Source organism: Eubalaena glacialis, chromosome 16, assembly GCF_028564815.1.
Source record: "Eubalaena glacialis isolate mEubGla1 chromosome 16, mEubGla1.1.hap2.+ XY, whole genome shotgun sequence".
Taxonomy (NCBI): Eukaryota; Metazoa; Chordata; class Mammalia; order Artiodactyla; family Balaenidae; genus Eubalaena; species Eubalaena glacialis.
The window spans coordinates 86,402,111-86,424,284 of record NC_083731.1 but is presented as its reverse complement, the minus strand read 5'-3'; the positions used below and the strand labels follow the sequence as shown (position 1 = coordinate 86,424,284).

The 22,174-nt window shown below is 40.7% G+C and overlaps 1 long non-coding RNA gene across 1 annotated transcript in view; it reads right to left on the bottom strand.

Moving 5' to 3' along the window:
• Positions 1-22,174, bottom strand: part of LOC133076172 (uncharacterized) — a 45,367-nt gene that overhangs the window by 22,600 nt on the left and 593 nt on the right. Inside the window, exon 2 of the long non-coding RNA XR_009697507.1 lies at positions 8,561-8,739. This is a non-coding gene — a long non-coding RNA (uncharacterized LOC133076172). The remainder of the gene's footprint in view (positions 1-8,560; positions 8,740-22,174) is intronic.

Genomic DNA, 22,174 nt, shown 5'->3' with positions numbered 1-22,174 from the left:
GGAAATTTTAGCCTCTGACACCTACAGTTACAGCAAACAATAAGCACAGCACAACTACTAGGCAGATAAACATAAAACCTCACATTAAAGGACTATTTCATTTTACCAGACACATCATACCTGACTTTCAACAAATATGGTAGATATTAATCCAACTATCAATAATCACTTTAAATATAAATGATCTAAATATACCCATTAAAAGCCAAAGGCCATGAGAATTATTAAAATAAAAACAAGATCACAATATGTGTTGTCTATAAGAAACACACTTTAACTGTAAAGATACAGATTAACAGGATAGAAAAAGACATTCCACGCTAACACTAATCAAAAGAAAACTTGAATAGTTACATTAATTTCAGACCAAGCAGGCTTCAGAGCATGGAAAATTTTCAGAGATAAAGAGGGGCATTATATAATGATAAAGATCACAATCTCTAGGACAACATAACAATCCTTAATGTGTATGCTCCTGACAGCAGAACATCAAAATACATGAGACAAAAACTGAGAGAACTGCAAGGAGAAATAGACAAATCTACCATTATAGTTGGAAACTCCAGCACCCTTCTACTAGTAATTGCAAGTTCCAACAGGCAGAAAATCAGTAAGGACATAGTAGAACTGAACAGCACCATCAATCAACTGAATCTAATTGACACTTTCAGAATACTGCATCCAACAACAACAGAATACACATCACCTCAAGGTCCCATGCAACACTCACCAAGATAGAAAACATTCTGGGCCATAAAACACACCTTTAAAAATATAAAAGGAAGAATTAGAACAATATTCTCAAACTCTTCCAAAAGAGGATGGAATGCTTCCAAACTCATTGCATGAGGCCAGCATTACCCTGACACCAAAGCGAGACAAAGACAGTACAAGAAAAAAAAAAAAAAAATACAGAACAATACCCTTTATGAACATTGATGCAAAAATCCTCAACAAAATATTAGCAAACAGAATTCAACAGCAAAATAAAAGGATTATATCCCATGACCAAGTGGAATTTATCCCTGGGTGCAGGGATGGTTCAACATACAAAAATCAATATATGTAACATGCCATATTAACAGAATGAAGGACAAAAATCACACAATCACCTCAGGTGATGGATAAAAAATGACAAAATTCTAAAATGCTCAACATTTCATCATAAAATGCTCAACAAACTAGGAATAGAAGAAGCTACCTCAACATAATAAAAGCCATATATGAAAAGCCCGTAGCTAACACCATACTCAATGGTGAATGACTGAAAGTTTTCCTCTAAGATCAAGACAAGGATGTCCACTTTCACCACTTCTATTTTATATAGTACTGGCAGTCCTAGCCAGAGCAATTAGGCAAGAAAAATAAATAAAAAGCATCCAAATTGGAAAGGAAGAAATAAAAGTATCTCTGTTCATGATGAAGTGGACATATATGTAGAAAATCCTAAATATTCCATGCAGACACACACACACACAAACCTGTTAGAACGAATAAACTAATTCATCAAAGTGGCAGGATATAAAATCAACACACAAAAATTATCTGTGTTTCTATACACTTACAATGAACATCTGAAAAAAAATTAAGAAAATAATGTCATTCACAACAGCACCAAAAAAGAATAAAAGACTTAGGAATTAATTTACCCAAGGATCTGCACACTGAAAACTACAAAATGTTGCTGAAAAATTACAGATGATACCAATAAATGGAAAGACATCCCATGTTCATGGATTGGAAGACTTAATACTGTTAAGATGTCAATACTACCCAAAACAATCTACAGATTCAGTGCAATCCCTATCAAAATCCCAATGATGTTTTTTGCAGAAATAGGGAAATTCACCCCAAAATTCATATGAATTCTCAAGGGACCCCAATAAGCCAAAACAATCTTAAAAATGAAGAACAGGGCTTCCCTGGTGGTGCAGTGGTTAAGAATCCGCCTGCCAATGCAGGGGACACAGGTTCAAGCCCTGGTCCAGGAAGATCCCACATGCTGTGGAGCAACTAAGCCAGTGCACCACAACTACTGAGCCTGCACTCTAGAGCCTGCGAGCCACAATTACTGAGCCCACGTGCCACAACTACTGAAGCCCGTGCTCCGCAACAAGAGAAGCCACCGCAATGAGAAGCCCGTGCACCACAACAAAGAGTAGCCCCTGCTCGCTGCAACTAGAGAAAGCCCACGCACAGCAACAAAGACCCAATGCTGCCAAAAATAAATAAATAAATTTATTTTTTAAAAAAATGAAGAATAAAGCTGGAGGTCTCATACTTCCTGATCTCAAAACTTACTACAAAGCTATTGTAATCAAAACAGTGTGATAGTTGCATAAAGATAAACATATAGAGCAAATGGAATAAAATAGAGACCCCAGAAATAAACCCTCACCTATGTGGTCAAATAATTTTCAACAAGGGTGTCAAGACCATTCAGTGGGGAAAGGATAGCCTCTTCAACAAATGGTGTTGGGAAAACTGGATATCCACAAACAAAACAAAAGAGTGATGTTGGACCCTTATCTTATATAATTAAAACACAATAACTAAAACAAAAGACCTAACTGTAAGATCTGAAACTATGAAAGTCCTAAAAGGAAATATGGAGGAAAATCTTCATGAGATTGGATTTGGTGATGATTTCTTGGATATGACACCAAAAGTACAGGAAACAAAGGAGAAAATAAAGCGGACTTCATCAAAATTTAAAAATTTTGTATGTCAAGCACACCATCAAGAGAATGAAAAGACAACTCGCAGAATGGGAGAAAATATTTGCACATCATACATCTGGTAAAAGATGAATTTCCAGAATATATAAATAATTCCTAAAACTCAACAACAACAACAAAAACAGCCCAATTCTAAGATGGGGAAAGGACTTGAATAGACATTTCTCCAAAGAATATATACAAATGGCCAACAAGCACATGAAAAGATCCTCAACATCATTAGTCATTAGAGAAATGCAAAGTAAAACCACAATGAAATAACACTTTACACTCATTAGGGTGACTATTATATTTTTTTAAGAAAAAAAAAAACAAGTGTTGGTAAGAATATGGAGAAATTGGAAACTTTATGTATTGTTGGTGGGAATGAAAAATGGTACAGCCACTGTGTAAAACAATATGGCAGTTCCTCAAAAAGTTAAACATAGAATTAACATGTGATCCAGCAATTCCACTTCCAGATATATACCCAAAAGAATTAAAAGCAGGGACTCAAACAGATACTTGCACACCCATGTTCATAGCACAGCATTAACCGCAATAACCAAAGGGGAATAAAACCCAAATGTCCATCAACAGATGAATAAATAAACAAAATATGGTATATACATACAACGGGATATTATTGAGCTTTAAAAAGGAAATGAAATTCTGATACATGCTACATGGATGAAACTTAAAAACATTTATGCTACGTGAAATAAGCCAGACACAAAAGGACAAAGAGTGTATGATTCCACTTACATGTGATACCTCAAATCCATTGAGACAGAAAAAACAGAATAGAAGTAACCAGGGAATAGGGGGAGGTGGGAAAAGAAAGTTATTGTTTAATAGGTATAGAGTTTCTGTTTGTGATGACAAAAAAGTTCTTGAAATAGATAGTGGTAGAAGTTGCACAACTTTGTGAACACAATGCCATTGAATTGTATACTTTAAAATGGTTAAAATGGTGGATTTTATGTTATGTATCTTTTACCACAATAAAAAATATATACAATAGATACTATAAAAATATTACAATGTGTAACAATGACTAGGGACAAAATAAATGAAGGAAAAGTGAGCATACATACATATATAGGCCTGGTGAGTGGTATTACAAGTCTTTAGGAGAAAAATGAGCCATTCTGCAAATTTTGCTGGAATAACTGGTTAGTGACAAGGAAAAAATATTGTATCTCTATCTTACACTACTCACAAAAATATATTCCAGATTGGCTAAAAGTCTACAAATGAAAAGCAAAACTTTATTTAAAATAAAGTACTAGTGAAATCTTTGTTATCAGGGCATGGAAAAGACTTCAAAAACTTTCCAAAAACACAACCCATAAAGGAAAATATTAATTAAGCTGACTTCATTAAAACAAAGACACTTTTGTTTATTGAGACAGTAAAATAAAATTAAAAACAAACCACATAGCTATAGAATATTTTTTAATGTATATAATTGACAAAGGTTTTCTACCCAGATGATTTAAAGAATTCCTACAAATGAATTTAAAAAAATAGAAACATGAGCAAAAGATATGAACAGGCCATTTATTTCGAGAACAAAAAAGCCAGTGGCCCATAATTATATGAAAATATCCTCAAATTCAATCAGGCTCAAGCTAAAAACTAAAAGGGATGACAGGGACTTCACTGGCGGTCCAGTGGTTGACTTCGCCTTCCAATGCAGGGGGTATGGGTTTGATCCCTGGTTGGGGAGCTAGGATCCCACATGCCTCGCGGCCAAAAAAACCAAAAACATAAAACAGAAGCTATATTGTAACAAACTCAATAAAGACTCTAAAAATGGTCCACATCAAAAAAAAATCTTAAAAAATAAATAAAAGGCATGACAATGCCAAGCGTTGGCCGATATATGGGGAATTAGAAACTGACATAGTAGTACAGGCAGGAGTATAAATGGATACAAGCATTTTTTAGCAAGTTCAGGTTGCACATGCCCTACAATTCAGTACTTCCACTTTTAATTGTAGCTTAAAAAACACATGTGTATGCAAGGAGATATAAATGAAGAATGATGGGTATTTCCACACTGTTTCTAACAGTGAAAAAATAGAAAAACCCAAATGCTTATCAATAGAGGAACAGTTAAACAAAACCTATCTTAATCATACGATGAAATATTGTAGAGACATTGAAAAGTGACTCTATCAATAAATAGATGATAGATACAGAAAATCTCAAAAACCTGAGTGATGTGAAAATGATATATGAACTCTATTAAATCATCTACGTAAACTTTAAAAAAAAGTAACTACAATATTAAATCTTGCTTACGGATCTATAGTTATAAATGTAGTTTTAGACATTAAAAAAGGACTGAAATCATACATAACACACTCGTGGTCGTAATTGCCTTGGGTGGGAGGTGGAGGAGGGGAACAGAAGGAATGAGCCTAGAGGTAATGGTTGAAGGTGATTTTCGCTTTGCTTTATCCTAATGATTTCTTTTTTTAAAAATGTAAAGAGAAAATCCTGGAAGCGAATGTGACAAAATGACAAAGGTTGTTTATTCTATATGGTGAAAATAAGAGGGTTTGTTGAATTTTGTGCACACACTGCCACACATCACATAGCGCTGGCAGCCACCTAACAATGACAGGCCAAAGTACTAGAGTATTTTTAAGCAATAGGTAAATTACATTTGAATCTATCAATCATCTCGATTTATTATTTCTCTGGCCGTTCAGGATCCAGGACCCTGATTTCATCCTCTCAGCACCTGCCCCATGATATCTGGAGGGCAAGAACCTGGGGTGAAAGAGGAGCAGGGGCAGACTGCCCGAGCAGCGGGGTACCGAGTTCAGTGACTGTTGTAGGGCAGCTGCCAGGCTTAGGGGGAAGAGGAAGCTGGGACGAAGTGAGAGAATGGCATGGGCATATATACACTACCAAATGTAAACTAGATAGCTAGTGGGAAGCAGCCGCATAGCACAGGGAGATCAGCTCGGTGCTTTGTGTCCACCTAGAGGGGTGGGATAGGGAGGGTGGGAGGGAGACGCAAGAGGGAAGAGCTGTGGGGATATATGTAAATGTATAGCTGATTCACTTTGTCATAAAGCAGAAACTAACACACCATTGTAAAGCAGTTATACTCCAATAAAGATGTTAAAAAAAAAAAAAGGGACGTCAAGCTGAAGGAAAGGGCTTCAGCGTTATTCACCACTCTCAGGCTGGGGAAACCACTTATGACCAGAAAACGGTCTTTAGGGTAGGATCCTGAATGTCGTTGCTCAGCCCAAACAGCTCTAATCCCAGACTGCGGCCACTGGCCTTCGCCTGGAATGAGATGAAAACTTCCCAGCTGGCCTCTGAGAGTTCTGACGGGTGGGGGCTCAGCACCTCCCCTCCACACGGGGCTGCCAAGCTTCCCGTAATTACACACTCACAGACTGTGCTTTCCTCGCCCCTTGAAATGCCTCCATCCTTTCAACTCCCCTAGGAGGAAAAAAGAGACCTTCTACACTTAGAAGCTAATTCACCTTTTTCTTCGTGGTGAAAAAAAAGTACATGATGTACCTTACTAATGAGTGAACACATCAGGATAAGACAATACTTCACCTAACATGAACTTAAAGTAAGTTTGATAATTGATGATTTTTGCCAGTACTGGTGTAGCCTAAGTCATTGGTTCTCAAACTGTAGGATCTCAGGAACCCTTCAAACTCAAAAAACCCAAGGAGCTTTTGTTTATGTGGCTTCTATCTATAAACATTTACCAGGTTAGAAACTACACAGGTACCACAATTCCTGAGAGCAAGCCAGCATTACTTACTGAAACTAAGTATGCATATACCCCAAATCCCAGCCATTCTACTCTAGGACATATTTACCAAAGAAACCACAGGGTAGGTTCACAAGAAGACATGCTTTTGTAGAAGTGGGAGCAGCTGGGAACAACCCAAGTATCCAGGAGGAGAGGAAGACATAAGCTATGGCATGTGAATGCAATAGAATCATATGTACCAGTCAGAAGCATGTTATACAAAGTAACAAGAATACGTCTTGAAAAAAACCCAATATTTTATGAAAGTCAGAAGCGGAATGAGATTTATACCACAATATCATTTATATAAAATTTTAAAACTTACACAGTATAAATATTATTATATAGTTTTTCAAGGAAATATATTCAAAATATAGAAGACGGCTTGGAGGACAAACCTTAAATACACTAGGGAATGAGAAGCATGGAACTGCAAGCAGGAGATGAAGAAAAAGGATTAAGGGAAAATGAAAGAGAACTTAGGTGCAGCCCTTCTGGACCAATGATGTTGTGTCATTAATAAAGAGTCTGATCAATGACTAACTCAATTCTCAGCACCTGAGATCCTTAAAAAACAGAACACTCATTTCACATGAGCAGAAAAACTGTTAAGACTTGCTGAGATTACTTAAACATTTCTTTAAATGTGAAAACTATTCATGGGACATAATATAGTGTCCCACAGGATTCATGAGTATGCTGACCAGTTCATTCTCCCAAATAAAATAAGATTTTAAAAAACTGTATAATATGAAAGGACACTTCAAGGCAATGCTGAAAAAACAAAATTTCTTGTGTTGGACTAATATCCCACTGTGTTTTTCTAAGTTAGAAAACTTGTATTCAGCAAAATAATTTTAATTTACATTTTGGGCAAAGTTAGAAGTACAAGTAAACGAATTTTCATTTTTAATTAAGTATGTGTGAATCTGAAATTTTTTACAGGACGTAACAAGCTTAAGAATACATGGAAAAATTTACAAAACATATAACTGCCATATCATCTTACTTTTGATTCTTCTTTATATTATAGATATGACATTTTATATATATTTATATATTAGGTAACGTCCTCTGCTCTGTTTAATTACCCTATTTCCTAAGGAAGGCCTGGAGAGGGAGAAACCAGAGCAGATCACAAGGGTACCTGTAAGTTCACATTCAATCAACGCATATTTCTTGAGCACCTGTAACATGCGAGCCGCTGTCTTAGACTCTATCACAGAGTGATAAACATGACAGCTTCAGTGGAGCTTCCCATCTGAGGTGGAAGGAAAGCTTCACAGGCCGCTTCCAGGAGCCTCTTAGTTGAGCAGCCCCATGTGACTGACCAGCAGACAGTCTGGGGTCTGGACTCTGTCAGCCTTTCGTTCTTTTCCATGCTGGCTCCCAATGCCAGTCACATGGCTAAACAGTGCCCCTGAGCACAGGTAACAAGGGACGTGAAAGAGTAGGTCCTGAGCGCTACGGTCCCCCAAGCCACCATTGTTCTAGAGCGCTGCCCATAAAATGACCCAAAATCTTGAAATAAATACATCAAAAAGCAACCGCCCTACATTTCACTAAGGAAATATGTAATAAAAATTCATAGGCATACTCATCAAGCTGTTTAGATAATAACATATTTTCTGAAGTGCAAAAAAAACCCCGACACCTTCACATTTTAAGTATATGGGAGTTGATGCAAATAAGTGACTACTAGAAATAGTCAAAATCAGTGATTATGTGGAAGTAATCACACTGAGGTTTTTTGATGCTTAAAAGGTTATATGACTGAAATGGCTAAAGAAAGAGAATAAGCAAATCCTAAGTGCTGAGTGTCCTGAGTGCTGTCAAGTCCTCTGAGCTTTGTGGGCGCCCAAGCACTGAGGGGCTGTCTAGCCTTCTCCACCATGCTGGGCAGTGCTCACCACCTCCCAAAGTGGGATAGGCACCTCCCTCCACTCCACAAAATACAGCTGATATCTTGTAGTATAGGCTTTGCAGAGGGCTTAGGACTCATAAAGGGAAATTAGAGCAGAGAGGGGAACAACTTGAAACTCACTATCAGACACAGCTGCTCAGCCGGTCCTCCATCCACAGCTTCGCCCAGGCCTGCCTGTAAGTCTCTGTCCTTAGCCCCGACCTGGAGCACCACTGTTGAGAACGCTTATCTCCCCAAGAGGAGGATCCTTGGGTCCCGTCCTTGATCCTCAAGTCCGGGGCCCTGGCCCTTCTCTGGACCTGCCAGAAAAAACAAAGTGAAACACACAAATAAACAAGAGTAAGTTACTAGTTCAGCAGCGTTCAGCCCACCGTGAAGGTGACTGCAGTAGCCAGCTGTCTGTTCTCCAGACACTGTCTGAGTGAGTTGTCTTCCCCAGATTCTGCGGAAATAAGTGAAGACCAACCAAATGAGAATAAGAAAAGGCCACTTATTCTGAGTTTGCTCTAGCAGGGGAGTTGGCCGCCATCGCTTGCATTTTGGCAGAGACTGAAAGGCAGGCAGAGGAGTGGGAAAGCTTCATAGTAGAAAAAAGGGAAGGCTTCAGGCGTGCCCTGATTGAAGGCTGTTGGCATTGAGAAGCTGCCGGTGAGTTCAACAGAAATGGGGTTTCCAATGTGGTTGGTTAGGGGTACATATTTGGTTTTCTCTGGTTGGTCCTAAGTTGGAAGTGGAGACAAAAATTAGAGAAGCTCTCAGTTAGGAATCAAGTGCTGGTTGTCTGGGGGCAATTGTTACAGGGGTTACTGTTTGGCTTCCTGGACTGTTGCTAGAGCTAGTGGTCTGACTTCCTACAAGTCTGACTTGTAGATAGCAGACTGGCTTCCTGGGCTGGTTGCTGCAGAGTGTGATGGGAGCTCTGTTTTCTATATGGTCTGGCCATTGTCTGCTTGTATGTTCAATCTCTCAATTCAAAACTTCTCTCTGGCTCCCCGTGGCCTATGGGATCAAGAACAGAATCTTTAACAGAATATATCTGACCCTTCACCAACTGGCCCCTCATCTGGTCTTCTCTCCTGTCCATCTGTTCATGTGAGGATCCAAAAACTGGACCAGTCAGCATCCCCTGAGCACACCAAGCCCTACACACCTCACTCCTCTCTGTGCACAGGCCACCTTGTCTAACGCTGCCTTCCCTCGGCAAACTCCTGCTCAGATGTCTCCTCCTCCCTGCAGCCTTCCCTGACCAACCGGCCCTCCTCTGCGGCCCTCTCCCACCTGGCTTCTTACCTCTACGTTAGCATTCCCAATGGAGGGATTTCTCACCAGGCCAGACCTTGACTTCCTCAAGGGCAGGGATTGTGCCTTATGATTTGTTTTTGGCTCTAGCAAAGGAGCTCAATAAGTTTTTGTGGAATTAATGAATAAACAAGCACGAGTAGTACTGATACAGACCTTGTATAGCTCATGAGAAGAAGTCAAATGAAAGATGGATTGCTCTGTAAAGCTGTCTGGACAGAAGACTTCGACAGCTCTTTTACCCAGAAAAGGTGATTCATTTTTGTCCTACCCTTCATATCCTTCATCACTCCCAGGCAAACTGGGAGTGCCACACACTTTTTATTTCTTCCTGTAGTCACAAAAGAGGAGTCTTCCTACTGCCAGGTACAAATCTCTATAAGTTTGAGAATTAGAATATCAGTCAGAGTGACATCAGTGCTCTACGTGCTGTGACATGGCTTGCTTCTGATTCCCTATTATCACCTCAAATGGGGAAGGTTTGCATCCCCAGATGAACCTGAAAAGGGAATGTTTCAAGGGTTCATTGCAGGTAGGAAATCATCATTTCTTGGAACGAAGAGTTAGCTTCCCTCCCCGAACTCTAAGTTTGTAAAGTGGAACATCGCTGGCGGCACACATGCTAAGCGGACGAAGTGCAACATAAGCCCGGGTGGCAGAAGGCAACCCCTTGAGCATGGTGGCGAAGAGGAAACGAAGCTGCTCCTCCACACCACGCCCAGCCTGTCCCCCGGCCGACCCTCCAGGATGTGCTGCCACCTGATGGGGACAGTGCACCACAGTCATGGGGCAGGCCAGCTTCCAGACGCTCCTCCTGGAGACTTAATGATGGCCATCCCTGTATGAGTTCCATAGGGCTGCCATAACAAAATGCCACAGACTGCATGACTTAAACGATACAAATTTACTTCTCACAGTTCTGGAAGCTAGAAGTCCACAATCGAGGTGCCAGCAGGTTAGGTTTCTTCAGAGGTCTCTCTCCTTGGCACACAGAGGGCCACCTTCTCACTGTGTCCTCACATGGCCTTTCCTCTTGGACACACACCCCTGGTGGTTCTCTGTGGATTCGAATCTTTTCTTCTTATAAGGACACCAGTCATATTGGATTAAGGCCCACCCTAAAGGCCTCGTTTTAACTTAATTATCTCTTTAAAGGCCTTACCTCCAAATACAGTGGCATTCTGGGGGTGCTGGGGATTGGGAATTCAACGTATGAATTTGGGGGGGACACAATTCAGCCCATACAATTTCCAAAGGGTCTTGCTCTCAATCAGGTGGCTCTTGACACCTTAGCAGCCAAGGAGTTCACTACTAACCAAGGTGCTCATCCTCTGAGTCAGGTGTGCTTTAAGAGGACACCCTGACCCAAAGAAGAGCGACTTCCCCCCCCAGCCTCCGTGTCCCCAGGCACACTCACCACTCCTCTCCTCCTCTCCCAGATTGCCTAGTGGAAACAGGAGATCCTTAGGGCCTATCCCATTGCCCTTCCTAAGGCGAAGCTTGGCTTACTTGTCTTTGGCGTCCTGGTTACCATCACAGCTGCAGGCATCCTAAGGAATTGATTCCAGACGCATCTTGTTGCAGGCCAAGAGCAGCCTGAGAGCGAGGAAAACTGGAGAGTGAGGGAGAACCAGAAGAGGGTGCCACAAAGGGAGTCAGAGAGGGTGGACCAGAAAATAACCCACCATTCCCTCACTTTCCTAGTGACCTCCCTGGACAGAAGCGTGTACCTCCAGGTTATACCAAGATGCAGGGCAATTTCCAACTTGAAGTTGTGCATGGAAAACAAAAAAAAAATGACTGCTTTTTTTATGACTCTCTCAGACTCACTTAGAACTCATGATTCTCAAGCTACAGAGTGTGTGTGTGTGTGTGTGTGTGTGCGTGTTTGACAAGAAAAAGGTAGGAACACAGCACTCTCAAGTTCCAGGGAAAGCCAGCAGTGGCCATGCTCTGGATGTACCTGTCAGCCTCGGGACACAAAGTTGTCCATATCAATGCCTTAGAAGTGAATCTTAAAGAAAGATATGGCCAAGAGGAGGTGAAGCCTGCTGAATGCGCAGTAGTGGTTGTCTGCAGTGTGAGGTCTGATGGAGCTAACGAAAGGGAATGAAGATGGGAAGAGGGGTTGGCTGGTCACCCTCTGAACTGAAACTCCACCTTCTAGTCAAGACCAGCCATTGTCACATGGGGAAGCTTGTCTTCAGTGTTCCCTAGTCTCTACTTTTCCTTTCATTTTAAGCATGCTTTCCCAGTCTCCCCTTTAAAGACTGTTCTGGATTAATTGCGTCCCCAGAACATATGCTGATGTCCTAACCCCCGGTACCGGAGAATGCGACAGTATTTGGAAAAAGGGTCTCTGCAGATGTAACCAAGTTAAGATGAGGTCATTAGGGTAGAACCTAATCCTAATGACCAGTGTCCTCATAAGAAGAGAAACATGCCACGTAAAGACAGAAAGACACAAAGACAATGTCATGTGATGATGGAGAGAGGGATTGGAGTGATGTGTCTACAAGCCAAGGCACACCAAGGATTGACAGCTACCACCAGAAACTAGGAAGAGGCAAACTAGGATTCTACCCAGAATCTCCGATGGAGCACAGTCCTACCGACTCCTTGATCTCAGACCTCTAGCCTCCAGAACTGTAAGAGAATACATTTCTGTGGTTTTAAGCCACCTAGTTTGTTGTACTTTGTTCCAGCAGCTCTAAGAAACTGATACAAAGGCAAATGTCCTGGAAGCAGTTGTCTATACCAGCTGGCTCTACTTCATCGACTCCCGTAACTCTTCAACTCAATGAAATCTGGCTGCCAGCACTCCATGGAAACTGCTTTGCAAAGGTCACCAACATCCTGCTTGTCAACAGCTCCAATCGCATCTTCCTAGACCCTCCTGCCACTTTTCGGCAGCAGCCTCTTCCTCTGCCCATCTCTTAAGTGTCGGTGGTCCAGAGCTCTGTCCCGGTTCCCTTTCTTCCTAGTTTGAAGCCCTCTCAGTGGGGGAACCCATCCATTCCTCAACACACAGGTGATCATCATAACCATGAGAGAAGCCCAAACTCAGTATGTCCAAAATCCAACTCACCAAAATCTACTCTACCTTACATTTTCTACATCTCAAGAAATAGTTTTACAACCTACCCTGCTGCCTTAGCCAGAAACCTGAGTAATGTCCTTCAGCTTACTCTCTCTTACCCTCCACATCCAACTGATAAACAATTTCCTCCTAAATATCTCCCGTATCTGCCACCATTGACAAAAGGCTAATGTGAGCCACTTCTGTCTGTCACCTGTGTTGTTGCAAGATCCTCCTGCCTCTACGTATGTCCTACTCCACAGTGCTTATTTCTTTCTAACATACAAATATGATGATGTCACTCTCTACCTAAAAACAATTCTGCCCTCAAAATGAAGCCCAAGCTCCTTAACGTTATATATAAGTGTTCTAATATCTGACCCCTGATTACCTATCTAGTCTTGCCTCTCACCCTCTATGTTTCAACTGGACTGAATGACTTTCAGATCCCTACACTCCATTCATGTCCTTCCGTATAAGCTCTGGCAGAGGATGCTTCACTAGACTGTAATTCCATAAGGACAAGAACCAGGTTTATTTCAACATTCCATCTCCAATGCCGAGCACTAGGCCTGAAGAATTAGCAGGCGTGCAATACTTATTGAATGCAGGAATGGGCGTGCCTTTGTCTGTAGGCGTTCTGTCTCAGGGCCTTCTCAGAAGCTGAAGCAGTGGGAGTCCACTGGCCTGTACAAACATTGCCCAGAAATATGGGAAAATTATCACTCTTTCCTCTACCATGTCCCTGCCCAGGGCAAACCTCTACCACTGGCAGAAAGCAGGCTCCCATCCTTCAAACAGGTAGTTTTAGAAGACATTCGGAACATTTCCCAGTGGAACTGAGCTCCCACTGACCACAGTAGTGACCTTTAGAACATGTTGGTATATTGGATTTTCCTCACTCCATCACTATCTCATTATCCCCGCCCCCTCACTCCTACTTTTTAAGGTGACATCCAATGGTTTAGTAGTTGGATCTCAATAGTTTGAAAAAAAAAAACTCCACATCAGGAGCTCTGATAAGATTTTCAGCTTAAAACAAATTCAAGTACTGGGAAACTTTAAAATGCACTCCTAAGTAACTTGAGTTAAGTGAGAAATTATAAAATATTCAGAATAATCGTCAGTCTGTGAAACTTTGGTATCCAAACCTGTGGGGTACAGCTAAAGAAATCTTCAGGGCACGAGAGTTCACCACAATAGGTAGTAAGGAGAGAAATCTTCATAGAGAGTGAGATTTGAGCTGGTTTTCCCAAAACTAAAGCACTATCAAAGCCCTAACCCCTAGAAATCCTCCTCATTGGTGTATCGGGGCCACTCAGAGTAAAGACAGCCAACACTGAGCCTAGGAAGAATAGAATCTAGAGTCTGTATTGCTATTCGGTGCTCTGAAATTAAAATCATAATGACATTGATAAAGACTCTCTAATTTATAATGCATAACAGATACAACTTTCCACCTTCTCTCAATGCATGAACTACTTAATGGTGATTAAGAGTATGTAGTTGGATAGATGGCGAAGATGGCAGTGTGGGAAGATGCTAACTTAGCGTCGCCCCACAACTAGGGCGCCTGCCGGCCACTGGTGGGGACGCTGACACCCAAGGAGACAGGAGGAACCCCCAAGTGAACCAGGAGGACGTGGGGGAACTAAGCGGGGAGAAGAAGTGGAAGCCAGACAGGATCGGCATTACTGAGGCCAGGGAGATCAGGAGAGGCAGGCGGGAGGGGCCCTCCAGGAGGAGCAGGAGAGGAGCAGAGGGTGATTGCCCCGCGCACTCGGCTTGGGGAGCCTGCTGAGCTCCCAGGCCGGTCCCCTGCCCTCCAGGGCCCCCCCTACCTGCAGCCGCATTGGTCCCGGGGGCATAGGAGGGAGGCCAAGGGGAGAACAGGCGAGGCAGGTGGGAGGAGCAGGAGAGGACAGAAGGGCGTTTGCCCTGCCCACTTGAGCCCAGGAAGCCTGCTGGGCTCCCAGGTGAGGTCCCCTGCCCTCTGAGACCAGGGGTGGGGAGCACACCTGGGCCCCTTCTGTTCCTTGAGCCTAAGCCCCACCCCCCATAGCTCCCAGGGCCTTTTCCAGCCCTGTGGGTCCTAAGCATAGGCCCCACCCACTGCCCAAACCTCACCCTTCCTTAGGTCCTGCCCTCCACAGCCAAGGCCTTTTCCCCCTCCTTTTTTTTTTTTTCCCTCCTCCTCTTTTTTACTATTATGGTACTGTCGTACCCTCCGGTTATTGGTTCATCTACATTTTTATTTTTATGTTCTTTCTAACATATCTGTTAGTTTCCTAGTCCAATTTTATTTTTTACTTTGTTATTGTTCTCTCTCTCTTTTCTTTTTTTTGCCACCCCACACAGCTTGTGGGATCTTGGTTTGCGAGCCAGGGGTTGCACCGAAGCTCCTGTGGTGGGAGCTCTGAGGCCGAACCACTGGACTAACAAAGAACCTCAGACCTCAGGGAATATTCATTGGAGTGAGGTCTCATATAGGTCCTCATCTGAGCACCAAGACCCAGCTCTACCCAACAACCTACAAACTCCAGTGTTGGAAGCCTCAGGCCAAACAACCAGTAAGACAGGACACAATCACACTCATAAAAAAAAAAAGAGAGACAGCGAAAAAATATGTCACAGATGAAGGAGCAAGGTAAAAACCTACAAGACCAAATAAATGAAGAGGAAACAGGCAGTCTACCTGAAAAAGAATTTAGAGTAATGACAGTAAAGATGATCTAGAATCTCAGAAATAGAATGGAAGCACGGATTGAGAAAATTCTAGATCTAACAAAGATCTAGAAGAAATAAAGAACAAACAGAGATGAACAACACAATAACTGAAATGAAAAATGCACTAGAAGGACTCAATAACAGAATAACTGAGGCAGAAGAACGAATAAGTGAGCTGGAAGACAAAATGGTGGAAATAACTGCCAAGGAGTAGAATAAAAAAAAAAGAATGAAAAGAATTGAAGACAATCTCAGACACCTCTGAGACAACATTAAATGAACCAACATTCGAATTATAGGGGTCCCAGAAGAAGAAGACAAAAAGAAAAGTTCTGAAAAAATATTTGAAGTGAAATTATAGTCGAAAACCTCCCTGACATGGGAAAGGAAATAGTCATCCAAGTCCATGAAGCACACAGAGTCCCATACAGGATAAACCCTAGGAGAAACACACCAAGACACGTATTAATCAAACTAACAAAAATTAAATTCAAACAAGAAATATTAAAAGCAGCAAGGAAAAACAAAAAATAACATACAAAGGAATTCCCATAAGGTAATCAGCTGATTTTTCAACAGAAACTCTGCAGGCCAGAAGGGAGTGGCAGGATATACTTAAAGTGATGAAAGAGAAACACCTACAACCAAGATTACTCTACCCAGCAAGGATCGCATTCAGATTCAACAGAGAAATCAAAAGCTTTTCAGACAAGCAAAAGCTAAGAGAATTCAGCACCACCAAACCAGCTTTACAACAAATGCTAAAGAAACTTCTCCAGGCAGGAAACACAAGAGAAGAAAAAGACCCACAAAAACAAACCCAAAACAATTAAGAAAATGGTAATAGGAACATACATATTGATAATAACCTTGAATGTAAATGGATTAAATGCCCCAACCAAAAGACACAAACTGCCTGAATGGATACAAAAACAAGACCCATATATATGCTGTCTACAAGAGACCCACTTCAGACCTAGGGACACATACAGACTGAAAGTGAAGGGATGGAAAAAGATATTCCATGTACATGGAAATCAAAAGAAAGCTGGAGTAGCAATACTCGTATCAGATAAAATATACTCTAAAATAAAGACTGTTACAAGACATAAGGAAGGACACTACATAATGATCAAGGGACCAATCCAAGAAGATATAACAATTATAAATGTCTATGCACTCAACACAGGAGCACCTCAATACATAAGGCAAATGCTAACAACCATGAAAGGGGAAACTGACAGTAATACAATAATAGTAGGGGACTTTAACACCCCACTTACACCAATGGACAGATCATCCAAGCAGAAAATAAATAAGGAAACATAAGCTTAAATGACACAATAGAGCAGATATATTTAATTGATATTTATAGAACATTCCACCCAAAAGTGGCAGAATACATTTTCTTCTCAAGTGCACATGGAACATTCTCCACGATAGATCACATCTTGGGTCACAAATCAAGCCTCGGAAAATTTAAGAAAATTGAAATCGTATCAAGCATCTTTTCTGACCACAGTGGTATGAGATTGGAAATCAATTACAGGAAAAAAACTGTAAAAACCACAAATATATGGAGGCTAAACAGTGTGCTACTAAATAACCAAGGGATCACTGAAGAAATCAAAGAAGATATAAAAAAATACATAGAAACAAATGACAACAAAAACACGACGACCCAAAACCTATGGGACGCAGCAAAAGCAGTTCTAAGAGGGAAGTTTATAGCAATTCAATCTCACCATGAGAAACAAGAAAAATATCAAATAAACAATCTAACCCTACACTTAAAACAACTAGAGAAAGAAGAAGAAAACCAAAAGTCAGTAGAAGGAAAGAAATCATAAAGATCAAAACAGAAATAAATGAAATAGAAACAAAGAAAACAATAGCAAAGATCAATAAAAGTAAAAGCTAGTTCTTTGGGAAGATAAACAAAATTGATAAACCCTTAGCCAGACTCATCAAGAAAAAAAGGGAGAGGACGCAAATCAATAAAATTAGAAATGAAAAAGGAGAAATCACAACTGACACTGCAGAAATACAAAGGATTATAAGAGACTACTACAAACACTTATATGCCAGTAAAACGGACAACCACAAAGAAATGGACAAATTCTTGGAAAGATACAATTTTCCAAGACTGAACCAGGAAGAATTAGAAAACATAGACAGACCTATCACAAGTAATGAAATTGAAACCATAATTTAAAATCTTGCAACAAACAAAAGTCCAGGACCAGATGGCTTCACAGGTGAATTCTATCAAACATTAAGAGAAGAGCTAACACCGATCCTTCTCAAACTCTTCCAAAAAATTGCAGAGGGAGAAACACTCCCGAATTCATTCTACGAAGCCACCATCACTGTGACACCAAAACCAGAAAAAGATATCACAAAAAAAGAAAATTATAGACCAATATCACTGATGAACATAAATGCAAAAATCCTGAACAAAATACTAGCAAACAGAATCCAGCAACACATTAAAAGGATCATATACCATGACCAAGTGGGAAATATCCCAGGGATGCAAGGATTCTTCAATATACGCAAATCAATCAATGTGATACACTACATTAACAAATTAAGGAATAAAAACCATATGATCATCTCAATAAATGCAGAAAAAGCTTTTGACAAAATTCAACACCCATTTATGATAGAAAATGGGCATAGAGGGAACCTACCTCAACATAATAAAGGCCATATATGGCAACCCCACAGCAAGCATCATACTCAGTGGTGAAAACTGAGAGCATTTCCACTAAGATCAGGAACAAGACAAGGATGTCCACTCTCACCACTCTTATTCAACATAGTTTTGGAAGTCCTAGCCATGGCAATCAGAGAAGAAAAAGAAATAAAAGGAATACAAATTGGAAAAGAAGAAGTAAAACTGTCACTGTTTGCAGATGATATGATACTATACATAGAAAATCCTAAGGATACCACCTGAAAACCACTAGAACTAATCAATGAATTTGGTAAGGTTGCAGGATACAAAATTAATGCACAGAAATCTCTGGCATTCCTATACACCACAACGAAAAATCAGAAAGAGAAATTAAGGAAACACTCCCATTCACCATTGCAAAAAAAGAATAAAATACCTAGGAATAAACCTGCCTAAGGAGGTGAAAGACTTGTACTCAGAAAGCTATAAAACACTGATGAAAGAAATCAAAGATGACATAAACAGATGGAGAAATATACCATGTTCTTAGATTGGAAGAATCAATATTGTGAAAATGACTATACTACCCAAAGCAATCTACAGATTCATTGCAATCCCTATCAAACTACCAATGGCATTCTTCACAGAATTAGAACAAAAAATTTTACAATTCGTATGGAAACACAAAAGACCCCAAATAGTCAAAGCAATCTTGAGAAAGAAAATTGGAGGAATCAGGCTCCCTGACTTCAGACTATACCACAAAGCTACAGTAATCAAGACAGTATGGTACTGTCACAAAAACAGAAATATAGATCAATGGTACAGGATAGAATGCCCAGAGATAAACCCATGCACATATGGTCACCTAATTTACGACAAAGGAGGAAAGAGCATACAATGGAGAAAAGACAGCCTCTTCAATAAGTGGTGCTGGGAAAACTGGACAGCTACATGTAAAAGAATGAAATTAGAACACTACCTAACACCATACACAAAAATAAACTCCAGATGGAATAAAGACCTAAATAAGACCAGACATTATAAAACTCTTAGAGGAAAACATAGGAAAATCACTCTTTGACATAAACCACAGCAAGATCTTTTTTGACCCATCTCCTAGAGTAATGGAAATAAAAACAAAAATAAACAAATGGGACCTAATGAAACTTCAAAGCTTTTGCACAGCAAAGGAACCATAAACAAGACAAAAAGACAACCCTCAGAATGGGAGAAGATATTTTCAAATGAAACAACAGACAAAGGATTCATCTCCAAAATATACAAACAGCTCATGGAGCTCGATATCCAAAAAACAAACAATCCAATTTCAAAATGGGCAGAAGACCTAAATAGACATTTCAGAAAGGAAGACATACAGATGGCCAAGAGGCACATGAAAAGATGCTCAACATCACTAATTATTAGAGAAATGCAAATCAAAACTACAGTGAGGGTTCACCTCACGCCGGTCAGAATGGCTATTATCCAAAAATCTAGAAACAATAAATGCTGGAAAGGGTGTGGTGAAAAGGGAACCCTCCTGCACTGTTGGTGGGAATGTAAATTGATACAACCACTATGGAAAACAGTATGGAGGTTCCTTAAAAAACTAAAAATAGAACTCCATATGACCCAGCAAATCCCACTACTGGGCATATACCCTGAGAAAACCATAATTCAAAAAGAGACAGGTACCACAGTGTTCATTGCAGCACTATTTACAGTAGCCAGGACATGCAACCAACCTAAATGTCCATTGACAGATGAATGGATTAAGAAGATGTGGTACATATATACAATGGAATATTACTCAGCCATAAGAAGAAATGAAATTGAGTTATTTGTAGTGAGGTGGATGGACTTAGAGTCTGTCACACAGAGTGAAGTCAGAAAGAGAAAAACAAATACTGTATGCTAACACATATATATGGAATCTTAAAAAAAAAAATGGTACTGATGAACCTAGTTGCAGGGCAGGAATAAAGATGTAGACATAGGAAATGGTCTTGAGGACACAGGGTTGGAGGGGGAAGCTGGGGCGAAGTGAGAGTAACATTGACATATATACACTACGGAATGTAAAATAGTCAGCTAGTGGGAAGCAGCAGCATAGCACAGGGAGATCAGCTCGGTGCTTTGCGATGACCTAGAGGGGTGGGATAGGGAGGATGGGAGGGAGACCAAGAGGGAGGTGATATGGGGACATATGTATGCATATGGCTGATTCACTTTGTTGTACGATGGAAACTAACACAGTATTGTGAAACTATTATACTCCAATAAAGATCTATTAAAAGAATTATTAAAAAAAAAAAGAGTATGTAGTTAGAGGGACTTCCCTGGTGGTCCAGTGGCTGAGACGCCACGCTCCCAATGCAGGGGGCCCGGGTTCGATCCCTGGCCAGGGAACTAGATCCCACATGCCGCAACTAAGAGTTCACATGATGCAAGTAAAGACCCCCGCATGCTGCAGTCAAAGATCCTGCACACCGCAAGTAAGATCCCACACGCAGCAACGAAGATCCTGCGTGCTGCAACTAAGACCCAGCATGGCCAAATAAATAAATAAGTAAATATTGGGGGGAAAAAAAAAGAGTATGTACTTGGAAATAAGATATCCTGTGTCCAGATTCCAGTTCAGCCACTGATTTTGCAGATTTGGACAAGTTTTCTTAATTTTTTCTGAACATCAATTTCCTCATCTATATAATTAGGATAACACTTATTGCTAGGGGTTGTTACAAGGATTAAATAAGATTATATACGTACAGCACTTAGTCCAGTTTCTGATACATACGTGTTTATTAAATAATATTTATTATTATATCTCATGCTATTTCCACTCTCCAGAAAGTTTAACTAAGTTGCCTAAAGTACAGGAGCCAGAATTGGCCCACTGGGCTCCTGACTCAATCTTGACTTCATGGGTATGTTTAGAGGTAATGATTTACAAACCCAGTACAACATAAATATACTCACAATGCTAAATGTATATAACCAAGAATTTCTTTTCTTTTGGCTTGGTCCTCCTTATAACCCCAGACAGATTGTGAAGCTTATCCAATTCTACTAGTGTGTGGTGAGCCAAGGTGAGCAATTAATTTTAATGTTAATATACTGAGGCCAATATTGACATTTGATAGGCAGATACTGACCTCATGGCCTTGATATGGACATAAATCATCTTATTTATACTGCTATCCCTGACCACTCAAACCAAGCAAAAACACCTGAATGTATGGGCTGGAGCCACACTTCTCAGGGTCACCAAGTCAGCCTCTATACCATCAACCACAAAGTCAAACATTCCAAGAAGGGAAAATAGTATCAAAGGGACAAAACTAGTATCAACGAATTCCTTGTTATACAGATTCAGAGATCTATTAGTTCCCTGAATTAACTACGAGTATTAGTTTCCTGAGGCTGCAGTAACAAATATCACAAGCTTGGTGGCCTAAAACAAGAGAAATGTATTCTCTCACAGTTCTGGAGGCCAAAATCCACAATCAGTTTTAGTGAACCAAAATCAAGGTATTAGGGGGGCTGTGCTCCCACTGGAGGCTCTAAGGAAGAATCTGTTCCCTGCTTCTTCCAGCTTCTGATGGCTGCCAGCATTCCTTGGCTTGCGGCCGTACCTCCAATCTGTGCCTCCATCTTCACATGGCCTCCTTCTCTTTTTTCCTGTATCGAATCCCCTCTGCCTCTCTCTTATTTAAGGACACTTGTGATTGTATTTAGGGCACACCCAGGTAATCCAGGAGAACCTCCCCATCTCGAGATCCTTAAGTTAATCACATCTGCAAAGACTTTTCCAAATAAGGTAACATTCAAGGTTCCAGGCACTAGGCAGTGGTTATCTTGTGGGGGGGGAGGGGGTCGGGGGCCTGTGGCACTTTCAGCCTATCACAATGGGCTCACACTTCCTAAAGCATAACTCTGTACTCCA